Source organism: Equus przewalskii, chromosome 14 (assembly GCF_037783145.1).
Source record: "Equus przewalskii isolate Varuska chromosome 14, EquPr2, whole genome shotgun sequence".
NCBI classification, from domain to species: Eukaryota; Metazoa; Chordata; class Mammalia; order Perissodactyla; family Equidae; genus Equus; species Equus przewalskii.
In genome coordinates this window covers 2,559,154-2,577,177 of record NC_091844.1, presented here as the reverse complement: position 1 = coordinate 2,577,177, position 18,024 = coordinate 2,559,154, and the positions used below count along the sequence as shown (strand labels likewise).

General features: G+C 39.9%; 1 long non-coding RNA gene across 1 annotated transcript; it reads right to left on the bottom strand.

Annotated features, from left to right (window-relative positions):
• Positions 1-3,208: 3,208 nt before the first annotated feature.
• LOC139075612 (uncharacterized) lies at positions 3,209-17,450 on the bottom strand. Its single transcript, XR_011526217.1, has 6 exons — positions 17,360-17,450; positions 16,916-17,034; positions 16,685-16,821; positions 11,456-11,551; positions 9,833-9,883; positions 3,209-4,867 (listed from the first exon to the last, which is right to left on the bottom strand). It is a non-coding gene; the product is annotated as an uncharacterized lncRNA (long non-coding RNA).
• Between the last annotated feature and the right edge of the window lie 574 nt (positions 17,451-18,024).

Genomic DNA, 18,024 nt, shown 5'->3' with positions numbered 1-18,024 from the left:
CTGCCACTAAGGAAGGGGGAAGCTGAGGACTGACTCAAAAAACACTTTTTTTACTACAAGAATAAGGCAGAAGCTCAGCTCCTCACTGAAGCCCAGTGACATTGGGGATAGGGAGATGAGGCAGTGGAGTGTCAACTTGCCCTATATCACACCACCTTGTTCCCCTGGTTGATGCCAGGTAGGTGAGCAGGTTCAGCTTCCCACTAGGCACCACTGACATTGAGTGGGGGATGATGTAGAGTGCTGAATAGCTTCACTTTCCTCACAAGGTCATATCATATTGCTGCTTGGTGAGGGAGAAGGCTCAGCTCACAGCTAGACCTGATTGACTTTACCCTGGTAGGGGGATTGGAGCACTGCTTGTCTCTATGGGGAAGGGGCTTCAAAGCACTACTGCTTACATATGTGGGTGGGAAAGTGGTTTGGAAAATCAGCTCCCCTCTCAAGCCTGCTGAAACCACGGGCATGAGAGGGTTCTGTTGGTGTTTGTCTGCAGTATGGAAGACATTGTCAAAAGAAGTTTTCTGTTCTGTTAGACCAGCCTTTCCCCAGGGTCCTGGCTAAGAGGAACAGGCTCTTCTTGGAGCTTCTTTGATCTGTGCCTATTGGTGTTTACAATTGAAGATTCTGCCACCCCATCCAGGATATATGAGAGGCAAAACTGAGACACAGGGTGTCAGTACTGCACGTGTTCTCATGTGCTGAGTTCCGAGGCAGTTTGCCTTCTTCATACCTTTCAGACTCTTTCTGTGTTTTTTCCAGCATTTTATAGTTGTCAGGAGGACTGGAATGAATAGGACTACTCGATCTTTGCTAGAAGCAGAAGCCTAGATGCACTTCTAAAAAACTCTTTTGTGAATCGCAGGACCTCAGAGCTTGGAGGAATCAGACTTCAAATTTCGTTCAAATATAAAACTTTCAGATTCTTTCTCATTCCTTTGTACTTTCATGGACTTAAATTGAGCCGAAGAATAAGGTTTTTGTTAATAATTTCAGTGTGGACAAAGGGATGCCCCCACCAACAGCAGTCCCGCACAAAGGCACTTAGGACCTAGCCAAGGGAAGGAGAGTTCAAAAGTCGACTATAAGCAGATACAGTAGGATTCTATTTCTATAAAATACAAAAACAAGTGGAGCTCATCTCTGCTGACAGAGGTCAGAGTGGTGAGTACCGCCGTGCGGGTGAGCAGTGGCTGCCAGAGCTCAAGGGGGTTATAGGACACCAGGTTTGTTCTGCTTCTTGACCCGGGTGCTGGTTACATAGACACGTTCATTTGTATTATGCATATTATATTTCAATAGAAAGTTTAAAGAATAGCTTACTAGAGGAAATCTGTAAACAAGAAAAGAATCAAATCGTAAGAAATTACAGCATCTCTCCTGGGGGAAACAGTGATACTTTTTTCTTTGCTGTTTGAAATTGCACTGAACTCTTTAACTGAATATTTAGAGAATTAAATGATTCATGTTTTAGATTTCTGCACCTCTCTCCAAAATCCTGTTTTGAATACATTTTAAAAAATCAAAAAATCAATTAGCAGGTGTAGTTGCTAATTTGCAGCTCTAAATGCCTTTTATAAAATGTGTTCTTCATTATTAAAAAGAAGGGAATTATAATCCATCTTTACCGTTTTGTCTCTCACTGGAAAAACAAAAACTTTGTCAAGGGAAAAAAGAGGAGGGGGGCTTCTTTACCCTGACATTGCCATTATAACATTTATAACACAGCACGATTTCTTTTCTCAAAATAGGGAAAATGCAAATGTGCTACAATGCTGAAATTCAAAATCATCAAAATATGACTACACTCTGACCTTGGCAGAGGGAGGTAAAGAAAGGAAAGCATAAGAAGGCACTATCCTGATCTCAGGATTGTACCAATAATTCAGCAATGTTTTTATCATATAGCCAAGTTCGCCAATGTGAATTATTCCAGCTCCAGTGCTGCTGCTTCCTATGCAATTGCTTTCCAAATGGAACACATTCTCATTCTAAGTGAGTGCGCAGGCCCTGGTGCTGAATATCATTTCCTATTCTGAGACTAGAATATTGAAAATAAAGATTTGCAGCCTCTGTGATAATAAAAGAAACACAACATGAACTCCAATGACAATGTAATGCAAAAGAAGAAAAACATTTTAATGCTGAATTTATAAAGAAAAGAAAAAACACAAGCAACTGTTTGACTTTTAGAGTCCAGTGGCTTGAACTGAATTCTTTGCTAATTAATAATTTTGTTGCTTTTTAAAAATTAATAATATCTAGTTAGATTAGCAAATTTATCTTTTTTTGATTAGATATACCCTATATCATATAACAGCATCAAATTTTATTAATTTTCTACTAGTGCAAATAAATGTCCTTCACACATAACAGACAAATAAAATCGCCCCCAAATCATGGTTTAATTATTTTCTTAATAGCAACTTAGGATCAATACATTAAACAAATACCCACTGCCAAGATTTAATTTCTATCACATTCACTTGCTTTTTTGTGGTTTCCAATGATCAGAAGAGAGAGGAAGAAGAGGAAAGAGAATACGCTTTATTCACATTATAATGGCAGCTTTAAAAAATTACAGATGTAATGTTTCAAGGGGAGCAAAGCAAGGAAAAGTCAAATGAATATAAAACATAAGCCCTGGTCTGTTTCATTCTGGCATTCGCTTCCAGTGCTAAGAAAACAGAATCCATCGCCTTATCACACCTGGGCTCCAATTGTACCTCCAAGATAAACAATATAGCTGAGTGTAGTCTGTGAATCCAGACTCTTGAATTATCTTCCTCATTGGTCACTAATTGACTGTGTGACCTTACAAAGCTACTTCTCTTTCTATCTTTGCATTTCTTTATATCTTCAAAATAGAGATAATTTAGTACCACGCACTTCTTTTAGCAAAGTGTAGGGTGACCTCAGGGCAACATAGATGGCTTTAGAAACAGGTGCCCCTTTTGCCCAGCAGGGCAATCGCTAAATCATGCTTTATAGAAGAGGTGCATTCCATCAAGTTATTTATGATCCATATTTCCCCAAAACAGCTCATATCTTGTTATTAACTTTCTGATGCAATCAAACTTGTCTTCCCATAAGGAAAATATAAATTCCTCAGAGACAACATTCAGATTTGGATTCTACTTCCGTTTATTACTTGAGCACTAAAAATATGTCTGGCAGGATGTTAGAAATGTTCACATGCTTCATAAAATTTAATTCTTACAACAGTAAGTTATAATTTTATTTTATTTTACGGCAACAATAATGTAGTTACTACGTTGTTTTTTCTTTTTTTTACAAATAAGGATTTGGGGGGCTCAATGTAGTTAAGGGACTTGCTGAGATGTTAGACCTACGAAATGGCTACACTGAGATTGAAAACTGGGCCCTTTCCTCCATGTTTCCTACGTGGTAGTTTATTACTGGGGAGAGGGAGGCCAGCTCACACAACCTCACAACAGATGTCTCACCAAACTCCCGCAGCCGGGCCGGGAGCGGTTTTATCTTTGCAGACTTTTGCTGCTTATGTGCTGCTCCTGTGGCACAGACCTCACCCTCACTCCTCATAACCTGTTACCTGGACATAGAAATAGTATCTCTATCTAAGCACCTAGTGACTGAACAGCTGCTACACCAGGAACCTATCTTGCTTTGTGTAGCCATGGTTTCTCAAGGAGCTGTGCTGTGGTATTGACTTGCTAAGAGGTACTTGCATGATATAAGTTGTTTCTTCATTTATTCTGCACTTTTTTGAGGAATTATATGTGCCAGGCACTGCATTAGATATGGGAATAAAACATAATCCACCAATAACAGTCTAAGTAAGGAGACAGAGATATGCACAAACAAAAGTGTGCTGACTAAGTCCCACGACAGAGGCATGTGTAAGAGTCTGTGGATGACGAAGGGAGGGCTCTGCTGGGCCTTCCTGGTCAGTCCCTAGAGGCTCTGCGCAAGTGCCTTGAGGTTCCAGCAAAATGAATGCACGCATTGCACTGAAGATCTCTAAGTTTGAAATTTTAGACTCTACAAAATTAATGTTGTTGTGTATCAACTTAGAATTTTAGATTAAGAAATGAAAGATATTACCATTCTCCAGAAGAGTTAATCAAATGAACCACAGGCAAAGCGCCACATTGAATCCACTTCCATATATACCTGCATTTTCTTATTGATGGTGTGTTCCTCTCCTGAACAGCAAAGGCCTGGAGAGCAGCCAACTTCATCAGGATTTCTTTGAGTTGAAAAGTGCCCCTAAATCTCTGTGTAAGAACATCTGATGCTTTCTTTCATGTCAATCAACATTAGATATTACCAACTTTATCAAAATATCTTATAATGATCTTTATCCTACAATCAAATTAGTAAGCTTTATTTATTTATAATAAGATGAAATGATTATAGGTATTAATTTGTAGAGGAGTTGCGTATCTATCCTGAGTATCTGGCCTACTTCTCAAATCCTTCAAGCTTTCAAAATACCATTCTTGTCTACTTTCTCTTCAGGTTTCTCTTTAATGCCTAAATACTGATGACCTTCAAAGAGATAGGAAAATAAGTGAAAAAGTAACAGGGTAGAAGAATCAAGCACTTTAATTTGGGGGGGTTCTCATTTATAACAGGTAAGACAGCCCTTTCGTTTAAGGACTCTCTAGATTTTAGCCCAGAAAAGCCTAATTACAGGAAGTCAGAAGTCACCAGAATCTGGGAGCCAAGAAGAAAATAGCGACAGGCTGTACAAAAAATCTGGCATTTTGAGTTTTAAGTTCTCATAGCCTGATGCTCTTGGCCACTTAAAGAAAGAGCTGGGGCAGACTGCAGGTCAGATGCCTTGAGGGCTGCTGTGCTCCAGTCGGCGATTCACAGGACCCTAGAGGGCAAAAGAAAAGAAGAACCAAGGATGAACACTTGTGTCTTGGAACCATTGTGTTTCCGATAGGATACACAGGAGCGCCCCTTAGCAACTCCTGAATAAACAGCTGTGAGAAAAGGGAGGAAGGACTTGCAAAGTGTATTCTGTATCTGATATATTTATACCATGGTGAAGTGTTCAGATTCTCAAGTAAAATTCCCACAAAATCTACACATTTGGGAAAATGTTGGTGTGTCCAGAGGGAGTCAGCGGCAGGCAAGTAGCTCTGGGGTCTCTGCGATCGCACTGGTGCTTCCATTAGCAATGGTACTAAAAAAGCTTGCAGGCCGGTTTGGTTCTTATGGAAAATTATTACCTGGCATTGTAGGAAAATCTAAACATTCAGATAATAGAAACAAAGAGACTTAGGGATTTTGTTTATGAAAGAATAAAGGTGAATTTTTAGCTGATTTTATGATATCTACCTGCAAAAGAATTAATAGAGAAACAGAGGAAGGAGCAGAGGAAGGGCAACCTGTGGGTCTTTCAAGGACTGTCTTCCCTCAGGATTGCTAGAGCTGAGATCAGGGCCCTCTGGGCACAGGTGGTGACTGGGAAAGTGAGAGAGGGATGGAGGGAGGGAGAGAGGAAGGAGGGAAGCAGCGGGGGGGGGGGGGGGGGTGAGAAAGGAGAGAGAAGGCAAAGGATGGAGCAGGAGATGGGTTGGGAGTGCACACGACAAGAACAAAGAATAAAGGAGGAAAAAACAGGTAACTAGACTGAAAGGGAATTAATACAACATCATATGAGAGTCAACCACGACAGGATAATGGGTCATATGAGAGTCAACCACGACAGGATAATGGGTTTGTAGAGTACCTTAGTGACACAGTATGGAAATAGAGATTTTTAAAGCAAAACCAGGAGGCAAGTATAGGAATACAATGAATATAATTAACTACCTGATAAAGGCTACCAGTAGGAACTGTGAATGATAAATTTGAGCCAATAGCTAGTTTATGTCCAAAAAACAGAAATGTTACAATAAGGTAATGTTTTTTTCCCCTCTATTAACCAATTAGTATTATTATTCCATTTAAGATTATAATCTCAATCTCTGGACCATCCTGGATCCTGGAATGAAAGTTGGAAGTTAAAACAAAACAAAAAATATCCCCATTTGGATATTCAGACGCTGAAGTGAGAGCTATTCCACCCACAGCAGTGGGACAGGACAGAGAGTCCACGTGTGAACCTGGCGCAAGGTGACCAGGCTGGGTTGAGTGGCTTGGGCAGTAAGCCTTTAGTAGCCACTAAAGCTTCACTCAGGTTTGCCAGGGAGAGGGAGCATGAGAGAGAAGGTGCTGGAACACCTGTGAGGGAGCCTGTGCTCTGGGTTCATCTCTCTCCTTATTGCGTGTCCTGAGGCAGCTGCTCCCACTCTGAGCCTCAGTTTTCTCATCTTGAAATTGCGAAGGTTGACCTATGTTAGCTCTAAGATCCTTTCCAGTTCTAAACTTCCTAGAGTTAATTTGCATCATTGTAACTATTTAATAATCTGTTATGTGCCTCCTCAAACATGGTCTCTAAGGGCTCAATTCAATTAAAGTTAGTCCTTAACAAGATACTACAGGTAAAGGCAAAATAATAAAGAATGAGATTTTGTTGTTATTAATGGATTTTTACAATCTCCTGTTGTGTGTGTGTGTGTTTGTTATTGTTGTTAACATGACTTCTGCTATTTGCATTCATATTTCGGAAGTATTTACTAATTATTCTATTTTTTGGTGATATTGAGCACAATAAGCTAATATGTTTTCCTTTACATGCTAATCGTATTTATCAATTTCTTTAGAGATGAGTATCTAATGTACACTAATCCCAAAAGAAGGCAATGTATTAACACCTGGGACACATTGTTCAGAGCTCGTCTTGTCAGACAAATCAGGTGAAGGTTAGCCAAGGTCAAGCAGAGTGGAGCAAGGTTCCCAGCCACTGAAAGCCAACTGCCAATGCCAGAACCTGAACAGCTCTCTGCCTTATTGCACTACCTTGTGAACCAGGACAGCTTTGGCAGAGAATTAGGGCAGAATTCATCCCAATTCCCAGAGTAGAACAACTTAATTAGGTTTTTATATATTTTTCCAGTTATGTCTATGCATATATAAGCACTTAGCCAAAGAAGTTTTTATACATACCATCCTATATCTTTGCTTTCTTTCATGTAATAATATACCTTGTGGACTTTCCAACGTGCACCATATATTTTTATCACATATGTTTTAACAGCTGTGAATACAGGCTCACATTCCCCTATTCCAAATCCTTTGGGTCAGATGTATTTCAGTATCAAAATTTTTCAAATTTCAGGAAGATAATGCTCTATATAATAAAACTCCCAAAAGGTCCAAGGAGGCACTTCTTATTCACCCCTGCTGATGTTTTTGCAATGTAACAGGTAACTATTTACCCGGCCTGGAATGAGTAGACTATCAACAACATAGAAAAGGTTTCACCAGCAAATAAGTTTGCTGCAATTTTTTTTTAAAACTTCAGTGTTCCAGAGCTTTAGGATTTTTGAAGTGCTGAGAAGTTATCATAGATCTGTATAATGTTACACGGAATCACACAATTTATTATCCATTTTACTCTGGGTGGAAACTTAGGTTATTTAGGGATTTTGTTATTAAAAACAACACTACAATGAACATTGTTGAAAATGCATCTGCGGAAAAATACAAGAGTATATCCTTAGGATGAATTCCCAGAAGTAGAATTGATATGTGAATAAAGGGTCGATTGATATGTGATTTTACATTTTGAGAAATATTGCCAAATTCCCTTCCAAAGGAGTTGCACCAATTTATTACTCTCCCTAGTAGTACATGCAAGTGTCTCTTTCCCTGTACTTCTCCTGTATTAGTTTCCTGGGGCTGCTGTAACGAAGTATCGCAAGCTGGGTAGCTTAAATAGCATAAATTTATTGTTTCACAGTTCTGGAGGGTAGAAGTCTGAGATCCAAGTGTTGGTTGGCAGGGTTGGTTCCTTCTGAGAGCTGCAAGGGACAATCTGTTCCAGTTTGTCCAGCTGGGACAGTTTCTCTCTCAGCTTTTGGTAGCCTTAGACATTCTTTGCCTTATAGATCACTGTCTTTCCCCTGCACCTGCACATGTCTTCCATCTGTGCATGTCTGTCTCTGCGTCCAGATTTCCCCTTTTTATAAGGACGCCAGTCACATTGTATTAGAGCCCACCCTGATGACCTCATCTTACCTGGATCCCCTGCAAGGATCCTATTTCTACATAAAGTCACATTCACAGGCACTGGGAGTAAGGGGTTCAACATGCTTTGAGGAGACTCAACTAAACCCATAACATCTCCCAACATTAACTATTTTTGAACTTTTCCAACATGATAAGTAAGACATAGTGTCTCACAATTTCAATTTGCATTTCTTTAAGTAGGTTGGATTTGAGTATTTAATGCTATTTTTTTAAATTCTTATATAGACTCACAGGAAGTTGTAAAAATAGGACATAGAGCGACCAGCCTTGTGGTGTAGCAGTTAAGTTTAGTGAGCTCAGCTTTGGCAGCCTGGGTTTGCTGGTTTAGATCCCTGGGGGTGGACCTAGACAGCTCTTCAGCCATGCTGTGGTGGTGACCCACATATAAAGCGGAGGAAGATTAGCACAGATATTAGTTCAAGGCTAATCTTCTTCAAGCATAAAAAGAGGAAAATTGGCAACAGATGTTAGCTCAAGGCTAATCTTCCTCAGCAAAAAAAAAAAAAAAAAAAAGAAAAGAAAAGAAGAAGAAGAAAGAAAAGAAAAAAGAGAAAGAAAAAATAGTACATAGAGCCCCACAAATCCTTCACCTAGATTCCTGCAAAAATGCCATCTTATATAGCAGCAGTATAATATCAAAATCAGGAAATTCGTGCTGATGTAATGCTGTTAACTACAGATCCTGTTTAGTTTTGCCAGTTTTTACATGCACTCCTTTGTGGGTGTAGTGGGTGTGGGTAATTGTTCTCAGGAATTTTATCCCATGTACAGATGTCTTGTATAGATCTGTATAATTATTACTACAATCAAGGTACAGAAGCACAAAGGAACTCCCTCATACTACCCCTTGGTCACATCTACCCCCCACCCCCATCCCTGTCCCCCAGCAACCACTAATTATTCTCCATCTCGCTAGTTCTGACACTTCAAGGATGTCATATAATGGTATCATACAGTACATAACCTTTACTTTTTTTGTTTTTATTTTTTGCTTAGGAAGATTAGCCCTGAGCTAACATCTGTGCCAACCCTCCTCTATTTTACATGTGGTTTGCTGCCACAGCATGGCTGATGAGTGGTATAGGTCTGTGCCTGAGATCTGAACCCACAAACCTGGGCCACTGTAGAAGAGTGTGCCAAAATTAACCACTTGACCATGGGGCCAGCCCCCAGAACATAACATTTAGAGATCAGCTTTCTTCACTCAGCATAAGGAATGCCCTTATGTTGCATGATACAGTTGTGTATAATACATTCATCAATCATTTCTCTATCTTTATTGCTGAGTAATATTTCACTTAATTATTTTTTATATTATATACTTTTGCCTGTTTATAAGGCATTGTCTTTCTTTTATTACCTTTGTCTGTGTTTATTAGTTTTTTTTCCATTTAGAATTTCCTTTATCACATCAAATTTATCAGTCATTTATTTTGTGGGTCCTTGGTTTACTATCACTCATGTAAAGAACTCCCATTTGAAACTTAAATATCAAATCTGACCAGAATTATTCTGCATGTGTTTAAGGAGTGAGGTAGGATCCAAAGTATCTTAGATGTTTATTATAGCTGAAGCTGTGCAAACATTTGGTTCAACCTCAGTATATATGTGCATCTGGGTGCTTGCACAGCCAGCACACCTACTTGACAGAAATGTGGTTTGTGAGCCCTAGGGTAATTATGACATAAAACTCACTCACCTCCTAAAATTTACTTGTTGCTTGAGAGGAAAATTGTCCAGGATTCCAGATCTAGGTGAAAAATGGGAGTATGGGCAGATGTAGATAGACTTTAGGAAAACATAGAAAGTGTTAACATGCAAAATACAAGTTCTAGGCTATCCAAACAGTGCCAATTTATGAATGTCCATCCAGATTCCCAAGGTCAATACAACTAAATCTATCGTTTTATTTTATTTTATTTTATTTACAAAAAGTACTCCCTAAGCCTAAGACTAGCAATGTGGGTATGGTAGGACACAGGGTGCAGTCTCAACAGAGCTTTCCCCCGATGGCAGGGAGGGTTCCCAGTGGCTGGGGCTATAGTTCCACCTGCAGACACAGGGACCTGCCCTGTCATAGTCCTCATCCAGCAAAGACAAATAGAGCCAGTAGACTAGGCTCCAGCTGTCATTTGGTATTGGTGACAAGCTGTCTGTGATTTTCCTCTATGCTGTTTTCTTATTAGCTATATAATCTTTTTATGTCCAGGAAATATTCTTAACAGGAAGTTGCAAACAGACACAAGCACCAATAACTGGAGGAAGAACCATAAAGGCATGCTGAGAGAGCCACATGCCTTGAAAACAATGACTGATGCCCTCCCACAAAGAGTCTCTGAAAACCCCAGAGCATTCAAGGGCCTCAGACTTGGAATGACACCCAGGTTCCATCCACGTGAACGCTCACTCAATGGACACATTTCTTCTGTAGCGTCTGTATTGGCGTGGCCTGATAGCGCCAATGAGGCTTTGAAGTCAGCTTGCCCTGGGTGTTCATCCTGCTCTGTAGTTTAATAGTTGTGTGATTAAGTTATTTGACTTCCTCCCTCATAAAATGGGGATAATAACAGTGTGTGCCTGACAGTTCTCAAGCAGATTAGATAATTTAGGTAATGTGCCTCACATCATGCCAGGTACATGTTGTTGAACGTTAAGCCGTCATAACTACGTCCAGTGTCTGGACACTGCTCCCTCTTGATGTTGTCCCAATAACTTAAGGGTAAACTGCAGTCAGGATTTCTGAATTCACTGTCATCTGCTCTTGAGCATGCAGTACAGGATTAATCTCCTCAAAGGTCAATTTTTTTGTCTTTGCCTATTAACTGAACCCACCATTTCAGAAACATGTATTACTCAGAGCCTGCCCTGGGCAAAGCTAAGAGATAAAACGGATAATCTGAAAAGCTCTTTCCTAATAAACTGTTAATGGGTGACAATGGTTTAATGTGCTTGCCTTCCCATATAACATAGTTGTCATTTTAAAAAGAGCTCTCAATGCCTTATCCTAAGGAAGTCAGTAACAATGGAATTTCTGTGTCCAAGGAAGGCCACATGGGGCGACAGGGGTAATGAGTTTTTTTCTTATCATTCCCTTCAGATCCTACAGGCATCTGCATTGGTGTAGGGGGCATTTGTTATTTTTTGCCTACTCAGCTTCCCTTTTCACTGTGAGGGAAGAGAACTCATCTTTTCCTTTTGGAAACTACCCTTTCCTAGCCCGGTGGGATCATCAAGCTCAAGGTCTTCCTCTTCCTGCCAATGAGAATTCCCCTTGACTGGGACCAGACCAGTTGTGGGCATATGACCTAGCAGAATCCTTTACCGTGTATCCATATGAACCCAGGAATAGGGAGCTTATCTCACGCTGGTCATGAACACTAGGGACCAGGTAAGCCTGGGGAATCATCTCTGCCATCACCTGTGGAGCAAAGCAGAGACAACAGATGGAGTGAATGAAAGATATGTTTTTATGACCTCTTTTGAACATCTAGAAACAGAGATGTCTGATGTAGCTACCTCTGACATAATAACACCTTCCCCCACCCACATTCTTGGCCTCTTTTTCTCCTTTGTTTAAGTGGTTTTGAGGAGATTATTATTACAAAAAACTAAAAGAGTTTTGCTTAATACAATCGGGTTCAAATGGATCTCTAGTTGAGGAATGAAGAATTATAAAAATCTATTACCACAGAACAGAGAACTTGAAATTTAAGCTATATTGATCATAAGCCAACAGCATAAAAAAAAAAAACATAGACCATATCAATGTCTCTCCACTGCACACAAACCCTTTGACAGTTCTGTTTGCTTTCTTATAACAGCATACAACTTGCTTTGAATCACGTAGGCCTCAATTCCAGTATTAGTCATTCTCCAAATGCCCATCCAGTTTCATGCAGTTCCATCTTCGTGATGTTCCATATATCTGTAATGTCACTTCTTGACTTTTCATTTTTTTAATTTGAAATTTAAGACCTTGGGTTCTGCACTTCCAGGGATTTCATTTTACCACTTACCACTTCATTGGCCTTGAGTAAGTGGCCAAAACTATCTAATCTTCAATTTTTTTAAACAAAATAGTTTGGGAAATAATAGTAACTACTACATAATATTGTTGTAAGATTTAAATGAGAGAGTGAACTACAGTGTCTGGCCAATAGCAAGCTCTCAACGAATATTCACTATTATTATTGCTATGACTTTATCTCTTCAGCATGCAGCACATGATGTGCGTGTGATAGTATCTAGATAAATGTTTGTTGAATTAATAAGGAAATATATCCTTAGACTTGAAAAATTCCTCAATGCATATTCTTTTCCACTGGATGCGAAATTCCTTGTTTTATGGAGGTAGGGCCATAATGGTCAAGACAGTGAGTGGACTGTGAAGCCAGTAAAACAAGTGTGAAGGGTGGCTATGCTAGTTTTTACTTATGGGACTTGGGTAAGTCGCTCGCTCTCTGGGAGCCTCAGCTTCCTCACTGTACTTGGTGACAATGACACTACATACTCTTAGGGTGTCGAGAGGATGAAATCGATGATTTAGTAAGTTAGTTGCATGAGCTGATAACTTCCTTTCCTCCTTTTTATAGTGGCTGGTGCCTGGCATACATTGGTATAGTAATCACTGGACAGCAGATATTAATATTCTTTAAAATCTTGCTTTTGGGTATGTAAGTAGCAAGAAAAAGACAAAGAAATAAGATCATTAAGACAAGCTCAGTTTGTCTATGACTATCTGTATGTGTCTCATGCCTGATACCAAAACTCTTTACCTTGGTTTACATGGAATGGAAAATAGAATAGCAGAACTGCTACCAACAGTCACTGAATAGATCAACTACTTCTCATGGCTGCTTAGTCACTGGCTATCCACTTTTCATTGAAGAGCTTTCAGAAAAACTGTGTGCCTGTGACTCCACTTTGCTTCTTTTCAGCTATACAAATCCCATCAGAACTTGTCATTTCAAATCGTGGTGACAACACCCAACCTTACCCTAAGTGCTTCATCTGTGCTTAGTTTTACAGAGAATCACCTAGCTCAGTATTCCTGTTGCATCAATAGCATTACAAGGTCAGGATGAATGAAGCCATCCATTCAAGCACACAGCCAGAGGAACCTGAATTCCTCTGTCAGGGAAGGACAAATATTCAACGTAGCCTGTAGTCAATTAAGTGTGCAATTCCTGTGGAAAGCACATTGCCAGTATTAGGGCTGGGAAACGCTAGAGAAAAATAGCTCATGCCATCATTAAAAGGCTTGGGCCATGTGCTTAACTTTCTAAGGAGTTGTACTAAATAACCAAGTGATCGTACCTGATGAAATAAGACTGTCTACAGCAATCCACTTCCATTTGTGTGATACTACTCTTTTTATATTTTGAAACCTGAAGTGGCATTAAAAATGGACAAATTCCACAAGCAAGTAGTCTATGAGATTGTTGTGACCAATGCTTAGCATATTTTTTGGCTCAGTGAATAGGCAGGGATGGTAATGATAACGTCAGTGAGGGTATTCATTTGTTCCTTTTAAGAAGTACAAGCTTCTAGAGAAAATCTGATGAGGGTAGTTCCATTTTCAAGAATGTCTAACCCAATGTAGACAAATTAAATGACGTGGATAATCTTGAGATTTGTTACATCAGAATGTAATATTGGAAAATTTAAATCAAAGCATTTGAAATATTTTAAATTGTAGATTTATTCATGGAGGTTTGTAAAGTTGTGGTTACAGAAAATTTAGTGTAGTAATGAAGAACATAAGTTTTAAAGTCAAATTACTTGGGTTTGAAATTCTACTCCACCACCTTCTCCCATGCCTCAGTTTCTCATTCTGTAAAATGAAAATAATAATAGTAACTCCTCAAAGTAATGTTGTGATATTAAAGATGGATACGGTATCTATCATAGTAGCTGGCACCTTGTAAGGACTCAATAAATGTTGCCCATTATTTTGAATTAAGGATTTAATAGCCAATGCATGAATGTTATGGAAAACTAGGATATTATGCATGCATTCCTGAGGCTGTCACACACTGCCCATGTGATGTTAATGTGAGATTATAAACTCCACAGGTCAGTCTCAGTGATCCTAGACAATAGATTCTAGTGAAATTATCAAATACAAGGAAACATGTTATGCTCTCTGTTTATCAAATCATTATCCACATTAATCAAGAGAAGTCTTCCATATCCACCATTAGTCAATTTATCTACATCCTCATTGAAAGTAATTAGAGCAAAGAGAACTGCAGGCAATTTTTCAAACTTGTCCTTTATTGCTATCATAGATAGTGACACACATTGAATGTGAGCATTTTGGAAGAAATCCCACACATTCACGACTGTTTGACTTCCACGTGAATAGCTTGTAAAAGCTTTTTTCTGTGCTCACTTACTCTGTATATCTTCCCATTGTCATTCCCTAAGACCGGCTTGTCTGTATTAACACAAAATGATAGGTCTCTCTTAACTCAACTCTAAACGAAACTTCAAAGTTCATTACTATGTATGAGTCTCCAATTTAGCATTAATAGTCTAATTTGTAGACTCCTAAACTGAACAACAACATTTAAAATAGCCATTTTGTTTGCTATGTGCCATGCCTTTCATTTTCATGTACATGCCAACATCAGCCACCAACTGGTAAAAAAGGGACTTCCATCCCTTCTTAGCATCAGAAAGAAGTCTGTAATAGCTACCCCTGCCTTGGCCAAGTCACAATGATAAGCCTTTAGAGACTAATGTTAAAAATATTGGACTGTCCTCTGAGCCCATCCCTTGGGCTACCAGGGAGCAGTAGATAATAGGGCTGTGAGTGACCTTAAAAATAACCAGATAACGTGAGATTGTTGGCAATAGTTTCTCTCCCTTTTGAGAAAACATCCCTGCTGTCTATTTAGAAAACACAGGAGATGAGGTGTAGCTTAATCACCGTATAAAGGTCAGTGCACAGTTTCTGTTCTCACAATGTCTTTTTAGAGCCAGTTAGGGTTTGGGGGAGGGTGGGCAGGGAAAGCATTTCATGCAGCACAGCTCTCAGCATTGCTCTTCATTTCTCTCCTCTGGATGGAGGAGCTGCCAGGCTCAATGTCTGTCATCAGTTCTTTTTGTAAAATGAAATTTCACATGGAAGGAGAGAAACATTTTTTAAAAAATCAAAACTGAGGAGATAAAAGCAACTAAACACTGTTAGGAGACAGAATGGTTTCCAAAAAATTCAGCGTGCAGGTTTGAAGCCGAGACTAGTCATCGCACTGCATGGGACATATGAACAGAATCTCTCTGCATTTATCTTTGTATTTTAATTGACCATTTTTGAAACAGGACTAAATGTCAAAAAACTAAAATAAAAGTGAAAGCAAAACAAATTGAAGTATATTGTAACTCCCCAACACAGTATTCTAGTTTTGAGGTTGTTAAAGCAGCTGCCTAGAGTTATCTCTCAAAACCTTTCCTTCCATCAAAAGAAGAAACAAAACAAAACAAAATATAGGAAAGCTGGATAAAGATCTCCCAGGTCCTGCAGCAAACGCTAAGTCTGCAATCCTTTCAATCCACATCACCTCTCTCCAGGTGCCGCATCCCTTCTTCAGAGCCAGCAGCATCATTATTTATTCTTTTATATTCCAAGTACAAGGTACCTTATTCATGTTCCCTTCTAACTGGAACAAAGAACTTTATTCCTGTTCTCTTAACAACGGCACACCTGCTTTCAGGGTAACCAAAGACAAGAAAGGTGACTTCTCCCTTCTCAATTTCATAAATGATGAAACACAGAACGTATCTCAGCTTGTAAATGTGACTTCAGAAGACAGAAGAGCTTCGCAGAAAGAAGAGAATGGTGATGCAACGTTTGTGGAGGGACCACCAGTAGTTTCTGTGCTGCAGTTTACCTACAGTGGGACTAGTAACAACATGTGGGCACTGGCTAGCCCCTGCCTTCAGTGCAGGGTCTTAGAACCCTGGGTAGGGGCAGCTTGTCACAAGATATTTGCATGATCTTAAGCAAATGCAGGGCAAATAACTGGACTTTATCACAGGCATTTGCAATATGATTAATCTTCAACATCAGAGACAGATTAAGAGCCTGCTGCAGTCTGAGAGGATTCTGAGCACAGTTAATGCCTCCTGATTAGATGAGGCATCCTTTAACTAGGACTGATGCAGAAAAGAGAAGGGACACTATATTCTTGGCAGCTTGGAACACTCTCAAAGAAACATCTCGACTAATCATGACATGACTCAGCCTATTATAAAATGAAGTCAGAGTGGAGCAGGAATGAAAGGAGAAAACACCACCACACAATCTGAAGATTGCCGGGGCTCTCTCAGCCCACCTTCTCCTGCCTGAGCGAGAGAGCTAGGGCTGCGTCCTGCTGGTCTGGAGGGAGGACTCTTGAGAGCCTTTCTTTTTTTGATATGTTAAAAAAATGTTTTTAACAGAAGACCTATACTCTTCGCACTTGTCCTTCCATATCTGGTTCAGTGTTTCTATTGAGCATCCCTCCCAAACTGGAGATTGTCAGTCATTCCAGGCACTCTCACATACCTGGAAAACTTTCAGGAACCTCATGTCACTGGGTGGAAGACAAACGTGGCTTGAGATGCTGGAGTATCTAAAGGTTTTACTCCTTTTTCCCTTCAGAGATATCAAAATCTTTTCTTGACTCAATGACAATGGCTTTTCTGTGCAGAAAAGTAAAAGAGGCTTTTATAGATTCTGTCATTTTCCTTGGCAAGACATTGTTTTGCATGAAGGAATTAAGGCTGTTTTACTCACAGGTTTCAATGATGTTCTCTAAAAATAAAAACAAGCTAATGGAAAAAATTTCCACCACAGCATAACAGAATCTGCCAGTCACCCAGCATTTTCGCTCTTAATGCCATGCAAGCAGACCTCTGTGAAAGACATAGAAAAAGAGATTTCTGTTAGCAAAAGTGTTTCCAAGTTAGTATCAAGAGATTAGGAGATTTTAAGAGCTCTGGGAAACCAGAGGCAAGAACTACAGGAAAGAAACACCATTTTCTGTCTCTCTGTCTCTCTCTGCAGGTGATGGGGAGAAGCGGGGTCCCAGTTAAAAGCCGAGTATTTAAAATTGCAAAGTCTGTGGAAGTCTAATTATCTCACCTGAAGTATTAATTAGCAAGACTTTGAGAAGGAAGAGTAAAGCTCATTTATGTAGAAGCCCCCAGACATGTTTGCCTCCCCACTCCTGTGTCTCACCTCAGTTCTCTCCTGTAAGGGCCACAGGGAGGGTTTCTGCTCTCCGATCACCAGTGAAGACATCTTACAGACAGCAGCCTGCATTTTAGCTGACTGCTGTTGTATTATCACAACATATGCTCTTTCCAAATTTTTCTTTGTTTACATCATTCAAAGGGTCAAGGTTCCCATCAATCCTTGACACATAATTTGGCTGGAGGGTAGGGTGATTTTCTGGTTTTGGCAAGTTGTCCAGCAGCCACCCTTCAAAGAGGGTGTTGGGGGTGGAGGATTGAGCCACAAAGACCCAGCCATAATGCCCCTCTTTTAGATCCAACAGACATAGAAAATTCCAGGGAAAGTTGCCAAAATGTTACTGGCACATTGAGTTCTTATTGTCCCTCAGGATAGAAATCAAGAGAGACAACAAATGAGAGTAGAAAATAAAAGTTTATTAGCTTGTGCACAGGAAAGGCACAAGGGAGCAGGTGCAGAAACGGAAGGCGCACGTGACCTGCTCGTTAGGGAGCAGGATTGTGGGGCTTTTTTATTAGGCAAAGGCTGAGGAGGAGGGCCTTGTCAAGGCATGTAGAGATGGGGTTGTCCTTGCACTTGCACTGTTGTTCCACATGCCACCACATGTGTTTTGTGTATCATTAGCAAGGTATCTCTCCACCGTAGGTGTG